The sequence below is a fragment of the Pelodiscus sinensis genome, chromosome 15, assembly GCF_049634645.1.
Source record: "Pelodiscus sinensis isolate JC-2024 chromosome 15, ASM4963464v1, whole genome shotgun sequence".
In the NCBI taxonomy this organism is placed as follows: domain Eukaryota; kingdom Metazoa; phylum Chordata; order Testudines; family Trionychidae; genus Pelodiscus; species Pelodiscus sinensis.
In genome coordinates this window covers 20,116,084-20,130,986 of record NC_134725.1, presented here as the reverse complement: position 1 = coordinate 20,130,986, position 14,903 = coordinate 20,116,084, and the positions used below count along the sequence as shown (strand labels likewise).

The following is a 14,903-nucleotide window of genomic DNA, read 5'->3' as shown; positions in this document are numbered from 1 at the left end:
GTTGGATATTAGGGAAAACTATTTCACTAGATGGGAGGTAAAGTACTGCAATGGGTTACCCAGGGAGTTGGTGGCATCTCCATCCCTAGAGGTTTTTAAGTCTCAGCTTGACAAAGCCCTGGCTGGGTTGATTTAGTTGGGATTGATCCTGCTTTGGGCAGGGGGCTGGACTCGATGACTTCCTGAGGTCTCTTCCAGCCCTATGATTCCATGATTCTATGACACACTGTATTTTTCATACAGAACGAAGAGGGTAAATCTCTTCTTTAAGGGTACATCTAGACTATAGGCTTTTGTTGACAGAGGCTTTGTTGACAGATACTGTCGACAAAGCTTCTGTCGACAAAGAGCATCTAGACTGCATCCAGTTCTGTCAACAAAGCAAGCTGCTTTGTCAACATGGGTATATCTACACTAGCCACCTAGTTCGAACTAGGGAGGCTAATGTAGGCATTTGAAGTTTCAAATCAGGCCCGGGATTTAAATATCCCATGCTTGATTTGCATCTTCCCAACTGGTCGCCATTTTTGAAATTTACAAGTCCAGACTAACTGCCTGCCTCTACATGCAGCAGGGACCCGGTAGTTCGAAATAAAGCCCTAGTTCGAACTACCTGTTATTCCTCCGGGAATGAGGTTTAACAGGTAGTTCGAACTAGGGCTTTTTTTGAACTACCGGGTCCCTGCTGCGTGTAGACATGGGCAGTTAGTCCAGACTTGTAAATTTCAAAAAATGGCGACCGGCTGGGTAGATGCAAATCAAGCACGGGATATTTAAATCCCAGGCTTGATTTGCAACTTTGAATGCCTACATTAGCCTCTCTCATTCGAAGTAGGGGGCTAGTGTAGACATACCCCCATGCAAGTGTAGACGCAAAGGACAGTGTAGATGCAATAACACCTTCTGTCGACAGAATTCTGTCGACAAAAGGCATTATTCCTCGTAGAATGAGGTTTACTGCCATTGACAAAACTGCTAAGTTCTGTCGACGTTATGTCGACAGAACTCAGCGGTAGTGTAGACACAGGTATAGTTTTGTCGACAAAAATCCACTTTCGTCGACAAAACCCTGTAGTCTAGACACACCCTAAGTGCAAAAGGAAATTTTGCCTAAATTATGGAGTCTCAACCAGTGCCTCCATAGTATGGTATTTCATATTTGCTAGCTTAGAATTGGCCTCTGCAGTTACTGAAATTCTACAGTGTGGACATAGGTCTAGCAAACTAATGCAGGGCCAATAAAGGCATTACAATAATTTTGCCTCATACTAGCACATCAGCTCTCTGAAACTGAAATCTACTACCCACCAGATTAATTCTGTTTGCCCAGAGCCTGAAAGGATGTGTGTGTTTTGGGTAGTTTCTGAAAGCCATGTGTATAATCCCTTTTGCTCTCACACACTCTATCACTACTCCCCTTGTAAACAGAAGCATTTCTGGACATTGCCCAAAAGCAAAATAAAACAAAACAAACAAAAAAAAACCCAGAAACTTTGAGTCCTTTTTTAAAGCATAAAAGACTTTATCTTATCTGGCATAAGCAATATAGGATAACCAGGCTTATCTTATCACTACATATTTATGTCAAGGTTTAAAAGGACTTGAGGCTGTTATGCCACATGGAGCAGAACGCCTACACTGATAACACTATAGTGATCTGATCTAAACTACTCTTTCCTTATCCCCCATATACATGAGCGTAGAGTCTGATACATTTCCCCTAGCACAGTGGAATCGTGTTCTGGGGTGTCCAGACTAAGGCTCATGGGCAAGGTGCTTAGATTTTTGGGGCTCATCCAGATTATCTAATAACCTGCATTGCATCAGCCAGAGGCAGACCTGCTCTTAGAGAAAAAAGTCATAGGGGAAGGGGACTGGTGCAGGCACATCCTGCCGACAATGTATGAGCAGTGGCTAAGTGCATCAGACTCAGAGGCGCTCAGGGATAAGTGATGACTCAGTCACTGGGCTGTGAGCAGCTGTGGCAAATGAGCAATGGTAGAAGGAAGGCATCCCCCCTGAGCATAAGACATAACTCTTCTAAGAGCACCTGGGGCAGACGGGTGATGTGCACTCAGGAAAAGACATTTACTAAAAAAAAAATACATGGCATGAACTCATCCAGCACTGCTTGTCTTTAGCTGGTGTGTAGGGAAGGGCTCCAAACAACCCCAACCACCACTGACATACCACCTTGCTAGTCTTGTCCACATCACCAACAAGCAACTCTCCCATTTTACTTTGAGTCCAATGCTACACAAGGACATTGGTCAGGAAAGACTTCCTGCATTCTTCTGTACTCTCAGGCTATGTCTACACTATAGGGTTTTTGCGCAAAGACCCTTGAAGCATCCATACCTCAGTGCATTTTTGCACAAGAAAATTGACAATAGAATGGCAGAACAGAGGGCTTTTTGCGGTATAGGTATACCTCTTTCTACAAGGAATAACTCCTTTTTGTGCAAGAGTTCTTGCACAAAAAGGTGTGTAGATACTCAACAGGGGTTTCTTGTGCAAAAAGAGCCTATCAGAAAAAGCATAGGTGTTCTGATGGCCATTTTGTTAATGGCAATCAAAGCTTTCTAACTAGCTAGAGATTAAAGAACCTGCTATGGATGCCAGTTATAGTTCTTAATTCTTTATTACAGTGGTAGAAGCTCATGTGTTTAGTGCTGAAGGTAACATGTCCAAACCCCATTGACAGCCCAAGTGAAGTTACTTATTCTTCACCAAGCAGAGATGTACAGGATAAAGGCCTGAAACTCACTCAAAACTGATGCAGTTTATTTATTCATGGAGAGAATATCAGCCTTGTTTTTCCTTTTGCCGGGGTAATAAGGACACCTGGTTATCTGAGGACAGGTTGTTAATGTGGTGATCCAGGATGCATTGTGAACACCTTCTGTGCATTATTGTGGATTTTAAATCAACTCTCCACCGGGAGCACATGGATCCAAATAAAAACATGCCAACAGGTATAAAATTATAAGATAGAGGCACATGAAATCTTTACAAAGGTTTGGTTTCAACAGGAACCAGTGAGGGGAATTAATTTTGAAGCAGCCATAGACTCTTAGCTGCCTCCAGGCTGCCAGCTAATGATCTCAGCAAGTGTTACTGGGTTTATATTTTAAAAGAAACTCAGATAAAAACACCTTTTCCAGAAATATCATGAGTGACAGCAGGTGCCACATCTTCCTTCAGTTCTGAGGCTATTCAAATGCTCAACCACTATAACCCAGTACCACTCCTTTCTGCAAAACCACAGGGCTTTGTATATTCCCCATAGTCAGCTTGAGTGGGCCTCTACCCTGTACCAGTCATGGGGCAGATTTGTTATTGCCCAACAGTGGTCAGGGTAACAACCACCCAGCTTAACCCATTAGTATTAAATATGAATTTGTAAGGACATTTGCTCCAGTGAAGCAGGCATATGCATTGGTCTCAAAACCGTCTGTCTCCATTTACACTCCATGATTAGGTGATGTGGAGGCTGGGAACTGGCTCTTTGTGCTAGAACAAATTGCGCCCTTAATCTTCAGCATAATATGAATCCCAGCACAACAGCCCTTTTTGTTCTGCATTCTGGCCTTAATTTTAAAGGGGGATCTTTCTTGCTGGAGAAAGATTTCAGACAATTTAGCCTTATACATACTCAGGTTATTATGTGTTTTGTTAAATTAATAACATTCTGGGTGTTGTCCACTAATTTCTCTCCCTCACAGCCAGTATGGCTAAGTGTGATTTACATCATTAGATATTTTAACTTAAAATCCTATGGAGGCAAGGTGTACATACTTTTTACCGCCATATAGCCCCTTGAGGTAAACCCCAAGTGGGATATAAGACTGCAAGAGCATCACACACACTTCTGAGCAATAAGTGAGTTAGATAATGTAACATTTTGTAATTGACTATCATGGCAGAAAGGGACTGATTTAGGGTAGATTCTCTGATCATTGAAGCAGAACTGCCTAGACTAGTCAAAGTGCACAAGGCTCAACCATACACAGCTTACGAGGAGTATATTTAGAGTAGAATCCCCTTACATGTGACCCTCAAACACTGGCACTTTATCTGCTTTGCAATTCCAATTAAAATTTGATTGAATTAATATATTAATAAAAATACTTGTCACTCGCCCCTCCAGTCTCTGTTGATGCTTACAAAAGATGCAAAATCCAATTAACCCTCTTCATTTCCTGCTTCCTAGAACAAAGTGATTCAAATTTGTAATCTAATGGTTGGATCACAAAGACTGAGAAAGTGGACTGTCAGGCAGATTATTGAAATAGCTTCCATTGGAGTAAAAGAACATGGACATATGATGGCTTGGGAAATTTAATGTATATAAACCTTTACTTTCCCCTTTTCACCTTTGATTTTCCTCTGTTGTTCCTAACTTTCCCCCAATCACCAAAAATAAAAGTGAACTCTGGGGGGCTAGAATGTAACAGCGTGGTGAGGTCTTGTAAAATACAGTGCTTTCTCTCCCTAGCTGCATGTTCTCCTTAAATTTCAATGTGGAATACTTCATCCAGATGTCATGATGCATGTGTTTCAACATGAATCTCTTCCATTCTACCTTATGTTGGCAGATCATGATTCCCAACCACAATGCGAGAGAGAGAGAGAGACTATTGCTATAATCTCAGGGATCAGAATTGTTTATTCTATGTTATTAAAACAATAGGAGGCAATTTTACCCATTAGGTGTTCAGGGAAGCAGCATGTTCAGATCAGATGCAAACAGCAGATGCCACAGCATGACTATGCACAGAGATGCTGTGTGCTTTTAACCAATGCAGATTTTTTTTCTAAGGTAAGATTAGATCAGATAGCGTAAAGCACCATTCCATTTCCAAAATCTACCACAACAGGGAAAGCTCTCCACCCCATCCCTATGGTAAAGCTAGGTCTCCATCATGCAATATTAATTCTGATAGTTTGCTACTTTGCTGGATTGTGTAGGATAAGCTTACTGTTTCAGCATGCTTGTGTAGTCAGACATGGATGCTAGAAGCATTCAGATGCCATGGTAGATATTCCAACCAGGAATAAATGAGCAGTGCAGTTCTGCTGAACCCATGGTTTAAAGATTCTAATTGCTAATTTTCATATTTTACCAGCATAAATAATAAATGTGGCATATTTCCTATTTTCTTTCTCCACTGTATTATTAAGGCAATAAAGCCATTTCAAAGATTTGGTTATCATGAACTAATGGCACCTTAAGAGGATCAGTAGCACCCCAAGAGACTTCCTATTCTAAAACAAAAAACCCTCACTACTCCCTGTCATTCCCTATTAGTTAATTTCTGAAAGGATATGTGCTCAGAGCACCCTGCTTCCATGTGCAATTTTTATTGCAGGACAAGTGAAGTGATACAACTGCAGGCATAACTAGGTCATGAGAAGCTTCCTAAAGGACAATTCAAAAGAGAGAAGGGACCAAATATTATTTGACTACTGCAGGCACCTTAGGTAGTAATGATATTTGCAGCTCCTTTCCCTCTGTGGTTTCTAAGCTACCTTAGAGAACAGTGAGGAATGAAAAATGGCCTTAGAGAACTGCAAACCTTCCATCTGAATGGCCTATGTCTCCACACAAACAACCCAGAGAAATTAGTTATAACAAGGGAAAAGTGACTTTCAGAGGGTATGTATACACTACCCCGCTAGTTCGAACTAGCGGGGTAATGTATGCATACCGCACTTGCTAATGAAGCCCGGGATTTGAATTTCCCGGGCTTCATTAGCATAAGCGGGGAGCCGCCATTTTAAATCCCCGCTGCTTCGAACCCCGTGTAGCGCGGCTACACGGGGCTCGAACTAGGTAGTTCGGACTAGGGTGCCTATTCCGAACTACCGGTACACCTCGTTTCACGAGGAGTAACGGTAGTTCGGAGTAGGACCCTAGTCCGAACTACCTAGTTCGAGCCCCGTGTAGCCGCGCTACACGGGGTTCGAAGCAGCGGGGATTTAAAAATGGCGGCTCCCCGCTTATGCTAATGAAGCCCGGGAAATTCAAATCCCGGGCTTCATTAGCAAGTGCGGTATGCATACATTACCCCGCTAGTTCGAACTAGCGGGGTAGTGTAGACATACCCAGAGTCAGCTTGCCTGGAAGCATCATTGGATGAGATTTTAAATGCATGTTGACAGAGGAACAGGCTGTGAAGACAGGTTTGCTACCTTCTACAGCAGATGAATTGAGAACATCAGCCATACACAATTTTTGTGGGTATCTCTCCTCTCCCCACCCCTTTGCCTGCTGTCAATCTCTATACTCTTGGCATGACATCATGGGAATGTAGGTTTGTTTAGTATCTGCTGGGGCTTGCACTTTAGCACACCAAAACAGCAGTATTATCAAACAGACCTTTGTTTAAGGTATGTATGCACCAAGAAGACTCTACCTTATCTTTCATCTCCTGTTTATTTTGGTTTTGCAGCAGTTGCCCAGACTCTTTAAATAATACTGTCACTGTAGATTATGAAAGCAGTGATGGTTGGGACAGATACCAAAACACACTAAGCTATAACACAGATTAATCCACACAGTTCCGATAGTGGGAAGGAAGCAGGAAGCGTGGAGACCTCTGATGGAATCATTCTCCTGTCTGTCCCTCAGGAATTCTCAGCTCTTACTCAGAATGAAGGAGATTTTCAAGCCCATAACTTACAAATACTTATGTGCTCAATTGCATGCTGCACAAGGGGATGAAGGATTACTGTGGTATAATTCATCAGAAGGGGGTACTTGTGCAGTATATGTGGGTGGAAGCAAAACAAAAAAGTTAAGCATTAGACATGAAATGACTATTATTGAATTGCAAGTGCCTTAATATTCCTGCTGGGTAAAAATAGAGGGAAATTGTGAGGGTTAGAGAATAGAAATATCCTAAAGCAACTAGGGCTATGTATTCCATTTTTGGTGTCTCATTTCTAGACTGATCTAAACCCATTGAAGTCAATAGGTGGCTTTAATAGGCAGTGGATCAACACACTAGAGATCACTTAGAAGCAGTTTTATTACTTTGAGATTTTGTCTTCCCCTTGTGCTTCCGGTCCTCTTCAGCCTCTCCCAGTACGCCTTCTCTCTCCCCAAAATTGAAAATGCATGATAAATTCCTTCTTCACAAGAGGAAGAAGTTTAAAATAATTCCAGGGAGAAGAAGCCTTGGGAACATTCACTGCAAAAGCAATGGAGTGCTTATGTTTTGCAAGAGGGCAAAGCAAATTGGTTTGTCTTACAGTAGTGAGCACTCTACTTTACTTAGGAGATTATTTCGAATTTACTAAGTTTGACTTCTGGGCACCTAATTTTACAAATTTGAAATTCTATGTCCTCACTTTTGGGGGGTACGTCTACACTAGCTCGTTAGTTCAAGCTAGGTAGGGTAATTAGGGCAAGAGGAGTTGCAAATGAAGCCCAGGATTTAAATATCCCGGGCTTCATTTGCATGTACCCGGGCGCCACCATTTTTAAATCCCCCTTAGTACGAACTCCATGCCAGCGGCTACACGCGGCACAGAGTAGGTAGTTCGAATTAAAGATTCTAATTCGAACTACCGTTACTCCTCATTCCACGTGGAATGTAGCCGCAGGCACGGAGTTCGGACTAAGGGGGATTTAAAAATGGCGGCACCCGGGTACATGCAAATGAAGCCCGGGATATTTAAATCCCGGGCTTCATTTGCAACTCCTCTTGCCCTAATTACCCTACCTAGCTCGAACTAACGAGCTAGTGTAGACGTACCCAGGAAGAATTGAATGTAGTCCAAGGCAGGCTCCATTAATATGGACCACTACCTTGGACTTAGAGTCCCAAGAAGCACTCTTGGGATCTGTAGAAGGCCTCCTAGAGGCCAAATGGTTTGAATTAGCAGCACCAGAGCATCCACACTAATGTTATTTTGGATACGCAACTTTGAGAATAGTGTTATTCCTCGTGAAAAGCAGGAGTACAGAGTTTGAATTCTGTGGCCTCTTATTCCAGAATATCGGCGTGGTAGTGTGGATGCATCACTTACAAATTCAACCTGGAGGGTGTGTGTGTAGGGGGGTATTATTTTGTACTAAGGTTCTAGTGTCAACCAGGTCTCGGGGAGTAGTTTGAGGGGAAGGATTACTATGGTATAATTCATTAGAAGGGGGTACTTTCTGGAACCAAGTTCTAAGTAGAGCTGAAGAGAAGAATGTCTGAAATGAACAAGGCAGTGGAATGAATCCCAATACACCGTTTATTACAAGCATGGAAGCACAAATAAGAGGCAGAACTGCACCTTTTTTAATGAATAACAGAGAGGACAAAAAAGAGGCAAGTTGAAATACCTTCTTACTGCAGGAAAAGCTGCTGCATGAAGTGGAAAAACAAACCAAAGGACTGTGCAATGTAATTTTATCATTAGCTTTAACAGTAGGAAGGCTCAATGAGAGCTCAACCTTTCTCTTCCCTTCCTCTCGTAGCCAATTGGGAATGAAGGCATCCAGACCAGTAATAACTGGATTAAATTGCACACAGGCACTGGATTAAATTGCACATGCATACTGCATAATTTTGCTTTATGCATGTTCTTCAGCAAAAACTGATGATGCTCTCTTCTAAAGTGTGCAAAGTCTACAATAGCCCACACTTCAATCCTAGGCCATGTCTACACTGCACTTCCTTATGGAAACTTTCATGGCTCAAGGGTGTAGAAAAAACAAATATACACTCGCTTCCAAAAAAACTGTAATGATGAAAAGCACTGGTGTGGACAGAGCTTCATCAATGGCAGACCCTCTCCCAGTGATGAAGCTACCGCTTCTCATTCAAGATGCTTTTATTTTTGTCACCCGGAGAGCCTGAGGGGCTGCAACGGGCATCTTACAATGGCATGAACGCAGTGGCCCTAACACAGTGAACGCAGTGCCTCAAAGGAAATGGTAGGACTAGAGGTCCATCACTAATGAGTAGGGAGTTAGGGTTGGAGGGACTTTGTGTAAAATGCAGTACTGTTAGCAGGAGGAATCATGGGAACTCTCTTTGTGCATCTTCAAACATCTTTGTGCATCTCTTCCTATCCCACAGGTTTCATGTACAGATAAGCCCAGGGTCTCAAAGTTAAACTAATTTAAGACTCAGGTAATCCAGTTTTAAATATGTAATTGCAATTCACAGAAGATTTTGAGAAGTTATGCTTTGAAATCAAATCTCCTTGCCCTTTCATGTGCATATTCACAATGCTAGGGGCTTGTATTTAACACCACAAAATTTAACATATTCTTCTTATTGTGCAGTTGAATCTTGGAGAACTAGGGAGGTGAAAGAAAACAATAAATGGAAGAAAAGTAAATCTGGTGCAGCATTTCGAACAGGAACATTTGATTGTGGAATTACCATAAACTTAAAACTCTTCTGTCTAGTAAAATGATAAAGACAAATCTTATCATCCAGAAGATAATATAACCACAATTGATAAAAACCATATGGGTTTTTACAGCATTTCAGACACAATTTCAATTTGCTTGGATATGTACACATAATCCACATAGAAGAATGCTGGAAGGACTATAAAACATGTTTGTTAAGAGTTCCCCTCGTGGGGTTCGAGTCTTCCCCACTCCCCTCCATTTACTAAGTACCTGTCTAAGCCACTGCCCATGGTAGCAGTACCACCGTTTGTTTTATTCGTACGTTAAGCGGGTTACACCATATGTCGCGTACCCGCATGGCACAGGGATCGCACCCCTGGTACCGGGGAAGGGGGTCCGGGCCGTCCCTCTCTCCGAACCCCGGCCCAGGGCCCTAAGGCGGGGACCTTGGTCCCTGCTCAGTGGAGGGGGTGGCGGCCCCTAAACTCCCCCACTCACAGGATCCACGACCCTGCCCTGGGCCACTTCTTCCCCAGTCCCGTGCTCATGTCTGACCCACGGAGACCGGGTTGAAGCTCACCACTGTAGTCCCCTCTCTCGGGTCCTTCTGCAGCATGCTCTAGGTGTCCGGATTCTTCTCTCTGCTGTCACCGTCTCCTCTTGACCTCCCTGTCTCACCCCTCTCTCGGGCTTTCCTACCACCTTTTAAATCCCCCGCTGTGGCTTCCGGGGCTCCTCCTCCCCCGGCGTCCCCAACTCTGCCTTCCTGCCTCCCTCGGATGACGTCCCGGGTGATGTCATCCACCTGGGCCCATGGTGGCGGGCGGGCCGCATCCCCCACTCTGCCGCCTGTGCTCTCTCCGGCTGTTCCCCAGCCAGGGCTTTCCCGCGGGTCCCTGTCCCTGCTCCGTGCATCTCCAGACTCCCCGATTCGGGATTCGGAGTGGGTTACAGTGCGGGGTGGAGGTGCCCCATCACAATGTTAAAAGGCAGTATGTGTCCAGCAATGTATCACAAAGATCAACATTTAACCTGCTCCTACTTCTCATAATTTTCTACCACAGAGGGTAAACCAGAATAGTAATAAAATGTATAGATAATTCTGAATTGGGACTCTTTGAACACATCAGGGGAATACTATTATAAAGCAACCATACGTGCTTAGAATTATGGTAAAAAATCAACAATGAGATTCAGCATGGAAAAATTGCAGGTTCATGCATCTGGGGAAAAAAATATCCAAAACATACATGTTCAACTAGAGGAAGAAATCTGGAAGGCCGTAACAAAAGGAGATTGGGGCATGAGAAGACAGCCCACCAGTATAATCAGGCTGTGGAAAGGGCACGTACAAGAAACTCCCAACTTCTGAATGCCTGAGTTACGACCCCTCGCACTTACAGCCATTTTTGTAAGTGCAGAAGGGTCCAAATCCCCCTGAATTACGTTCTTGGCCCTGCATTTATGATGGTGCATGGTGCATATTGTAAATGTGGGTTCGAGTTACGACACCCCTGACTTGTGACACTTTCTCAGGAACCAATCGCGTCACAAGTCGGGGGCCATCTATACATTACGTTGAGCTTCATGCTCCTTTTCTATACAACTCTTGTATGAACTCTTGCTAGTAAACTATAGCTAGTTCTGGGAATTTCTTTACCAGAATGATATAGATAATTTGGATGGATTTCTAAGAAGTGAAACAAAATTATAATAGGATTGCAAGGATTAGCACATTGGGGAAAGAGGAAGATAGCAAAACTTAGTGTATACAATTTAGCTATATAAAAACTAAAGGAAGGGGAAGATAAATCCTTTCAAATATTTGTAGGCCTTAACACCTCCAAATGAGAGGAATTATTTTGGATGCTACAGATTATTTCAATTAAAAACTAGATAAAATTAAGAAAAGGAAAAAAGGAGTTACTCACCCTGTGAAGTAACGATTGTTCTTCGAGATGTGTCCCCATGGATGCTCCACTCTTGGTGTCGGGTCCTGTCCCGGTACCGTGGCTCGGAGAACTGTCATAGCTATGCTTCGCCAGACTGCGCATGCACGGCTTCTCTGCAGTGCCGTTCGCACCTTTGATCAGCTGTGCGCAGTCTGGCACCCGCTAAGTTTCTCTCACCCACTCATCTGAAAGAGAAAAGAAACAATTCCGGAGCAGGGAGGTGTGTGGGTCGTGGAGCACCCATAGGGACACATCTTGAAAAACAATCATTACTTCACAGAGTGAGTAACTTCTTCTTCTTCTTCTTCTTCTTCGAGTGGTCCCCATGGATGCCTCACTTTTAGTGACTTCAGAGCAGTACCCAAACTACCGGAGGGCTCTGGAATTAAAGATTGTGATTACAATTGAGTACTGCTGTAGCCACTGCAGAGTCTGAAGCAAAATGATCAACTACAGCATAGTGCTTCATAAAGGTGACATTAGAGGACCAGGTTGCTGCCCTGCAAATGTTATGAAATGGGACTCCTCTTAGAAAGGCCGTAGTAGGGAACACCGCTCTGGTGAAATGGACCTTAGGTGGATTCAGTAAAGATTTGTTACATATAGAATGACACATAGTTATGCATGAAACTATCAGTCTCGAAATGCACTGAGAAGTCAATGGTTGACTGTAACGGGGTACACTCACCGCCACAGCACCACCAGCCATCAGTCCAAGGAATTAGCTTGGACAGCAGGTGGTAGGATCCTTCTCAGGACACTGCCCTCCAGCAGTGCCCACAACAGTCTGAGCTCCCCCCTTCCAGGGGTGGATTATAGGCCGGTTGGCCTCCCGGGGAGGGGTTCCTCCACCTCCAGGTCAGTGGGCGATACTCCTGTCCCACCGCGCAACCCCTGTCAATTGTCCCCAAGTCTCTAGTCCCAGGCTTACACAAGCCCTGGCCCTTGCACAGAGCAGGGCACCAAACACAAGAAGCAAGCCCTGGCCCTGGGGCAGGGCAGGGCAACAAACACCCAGGTTTGAGGAAGCTCCTGGTTCAGGAGCAGGGCAGGTAGCGCACCTGCAGCAGTGGCGAGGGGGAGACTGCCACCCAGTAGGTGGGTGGCAGAGGGCGCAGGCCCACCCACTCCACTGCGTCCTGGCCTAGGGGCCCTGGAAGCAGCAGTGAGGCTGCTACTGGCTCAGCAGGGGCTCCAGCCTGCAACGTGCTGTCCTAGGGCTGTTCTCCACCCATGCTACCTCCTGAGCCAGTCCTCATCTCCCCCTTCGCGGGTACCTGTGTCTCCAGCAAGTCAGTCAGAGAGTCGAGGGAGGTGTCATCCCAGCAGGGTCAGGGCAGCCCAATCCAGGCTTCGATGGGTTGGAGCTCTGCAGTGTCCAGCTGGTTTGTCAGGCCCTGGGGTTCAGGCAGGCATCGGGGTTCCAGCCTGTCCACCAGCTCTGGCAAGCCCTCAGAGTCCAGGGGTTTCTGCAGACCTTGGGGCTCAAGCAGGACCACAGGCTCAGGCCAGTCCTCCGAATCCCCCGGCACCAGCAGAGCCCTGGGTTCCTCTGGGTCAGAGAGTAGCTCTGCTGACCAGCTTGGCCAGGCCTCAGCAGCCCTGGCAGGGAAGTCTTTGTTGGCCTTAGGGGAGGCAGCTGTGGGAGGCCCACGCCAGGTATCCGCCTCCTGAGCTAGGAGCTCTGGACAGGCCTCTATCTCCCTCAGAGGCTGGGCCCTGACTGAGCTCCCTGGCGGAGTTCTTATAGTCCTAGCCACACCCTGTGGCTTCCTGTCAGGTGACTAGGAGGGGCTAGGCTGGGCCCAAAATGGCTCCCAGAGGGGTTCCTCTGCCTCTGGCTCAGTGGGCGGCCACTCTGCCCCACTACATTGACCTTTTGAATGGTCCGCTAATGACACTATCAAGTGGTCCGTTTTCCTTAAGTCCCGCATTTTGTTGATGTAAAACTCCAGAACATCGAGTGTGTGCAGCGTCGCGTCTTGCATTGAAGTATGGGGTTTAGGGAAGAAGCATGGAAGGACAACTGGTTCATTGATGAGAAAATCAGAAGAGACCTTTGGAATAAACGGTAGGTGGGATCACAGCATCACTGATTCTTTAGTAAAAATTGTATAAGGAGGCGAAACCATGAAGGCTGCTATCTCACTTTCTCTACGAGCTGAGGTAAGGGCTAGAAGAAACAAAAGCTTTATGGTAAGTATGTGCAGGACTCGACTAATTATGGAAAACCCTACTCACCAGACAAAAAAGGGACTCGCCACCTTCCTCCCCGCAAAAAGTGTTTTTTTAATGGCATAAATTCCTAATAAGAATAAGAACAGTAATTACTAATAAGTTATTAATAAATATCACCCAAGTTATTAATAAATATCTTATAAACTTCTACCTTTTCCCTCTGCTGCCATGTTTCCTCCCCTTGCTCCATCAGCTCCTCTGGCGTCTGCTGCCCCCCAACTCCTCACCCTCCTCTGCTGTCCTGACTCTTGCCCTTCTCACTGCCCTCAGCCTTCCTGAGACATGCCCCCCTCCACCAGCCCTTCTCTCTCCCCTGTGCCACTCCTCCAGTAGCCCCACTCTGATCATGTGAGCTACCCCTCCTCATCCCCTCTCCTAACATCTCCCTCTACACACCTGCCCTACCTCTCTACTCTGGTGCTAGTCCCTCCCTTGCAGGTGTCTGTCCTTCTGCTTCACCCCCAGAATCCCCTGGCACCTGCACCCTCCTGGTGCCTCTCCTTTCCCTCACTGCCCCTGCCTCCTTTGCCCTCTTTTTCCCTGATACCACCCCCTCACCACCCTCTGCCCCATTCTCCTCATGCCCCTGTGCCCTCATGCATGCCTTGCTCCGTCCTTGCCTTCCTCATGCCCTCCCCTTCTTTCAAGCCTTCTCTTAGCACCTCCGTCTCTTCCCTCTAACCCCAAGTGCCCTTACCCTCTCGTCTCCCAGCATCACCCTGTTCCCCCCTCCCACTGACACGTCCCCTCCTGCCCTTTTCCTCATTGTCTGCACTTGGCCTCCTGGGACTTGTCTCTCCTACACCCCTGTATCTTGGTGCCTTCCCCTTTCTTCTTCTTCTTCTCCTGACCTCCTCTCCTTCCCCTCCCCTCAGCACAAGCCCCTTCCCCATATTTTTCCCCTTCCCTCCCCTCCCTACAGCCCAGCCCAGCCCCTTCCCCTCCCCCAGAGCCAGCTCTAGGTTTTTTGCTGCCCCAAGCAAAACATTTTTTGCCCCCCCCCTTTTTTGTTGTCTTTTACATGTTTACATTTTGCAATTTTTTTTGTTTTCGATTTTGTCCTGGCATGTTAGCCCTATAAATAGCAAATAGCATTTTCATTCATTTTTTTCCATAAAGGCAAAGGAGCTTCAAGTGAACTCCCCCTTTCACTTGCTGCTGGGTCACAGCAGCCTTTTCCCTGCCCTGTCCAGCCGCTCCCTATGGACAAGCACCCTTCACTCCCGACCCATAGGGGGAGCAGGATGCAGGGACAGCACAGAGCCAGACGGGTGCAGAGAACAGTGCGAGGGAGGGGGAGCTGCAGGGGTGGCATGGGGAACAGGAGGCACAGAGCCAGAAGGATGCAGGGA

At 45.8% G+C, this 14,903-nt stretch overlaps 1 long non-coding RNA gene across 1 annotated transcript; it reads right to left on the bottom strand.

The window, feature by feature from the left end:
- Positions 1-7,765: 7,765 nt before the first annotated feature.
- Positions 7,766-14,411, bottom strand: LOC112547676 (uncharacterized). Its single transcript, XR_012895984.1, has 4 exons — positions 12,591-14,411; positions 11,587-11,692; positions 11,293-11,498; positions 7,766-9,301 (listed from the first exon to the last, which is right to left on the bottom strand). It is a non-coding gene; the product is annotated as an uncharacterized LOC112547676 (long non-coding RNA).
- Positions 14,412-14,903: the final 492 nt, after the last annotated feature.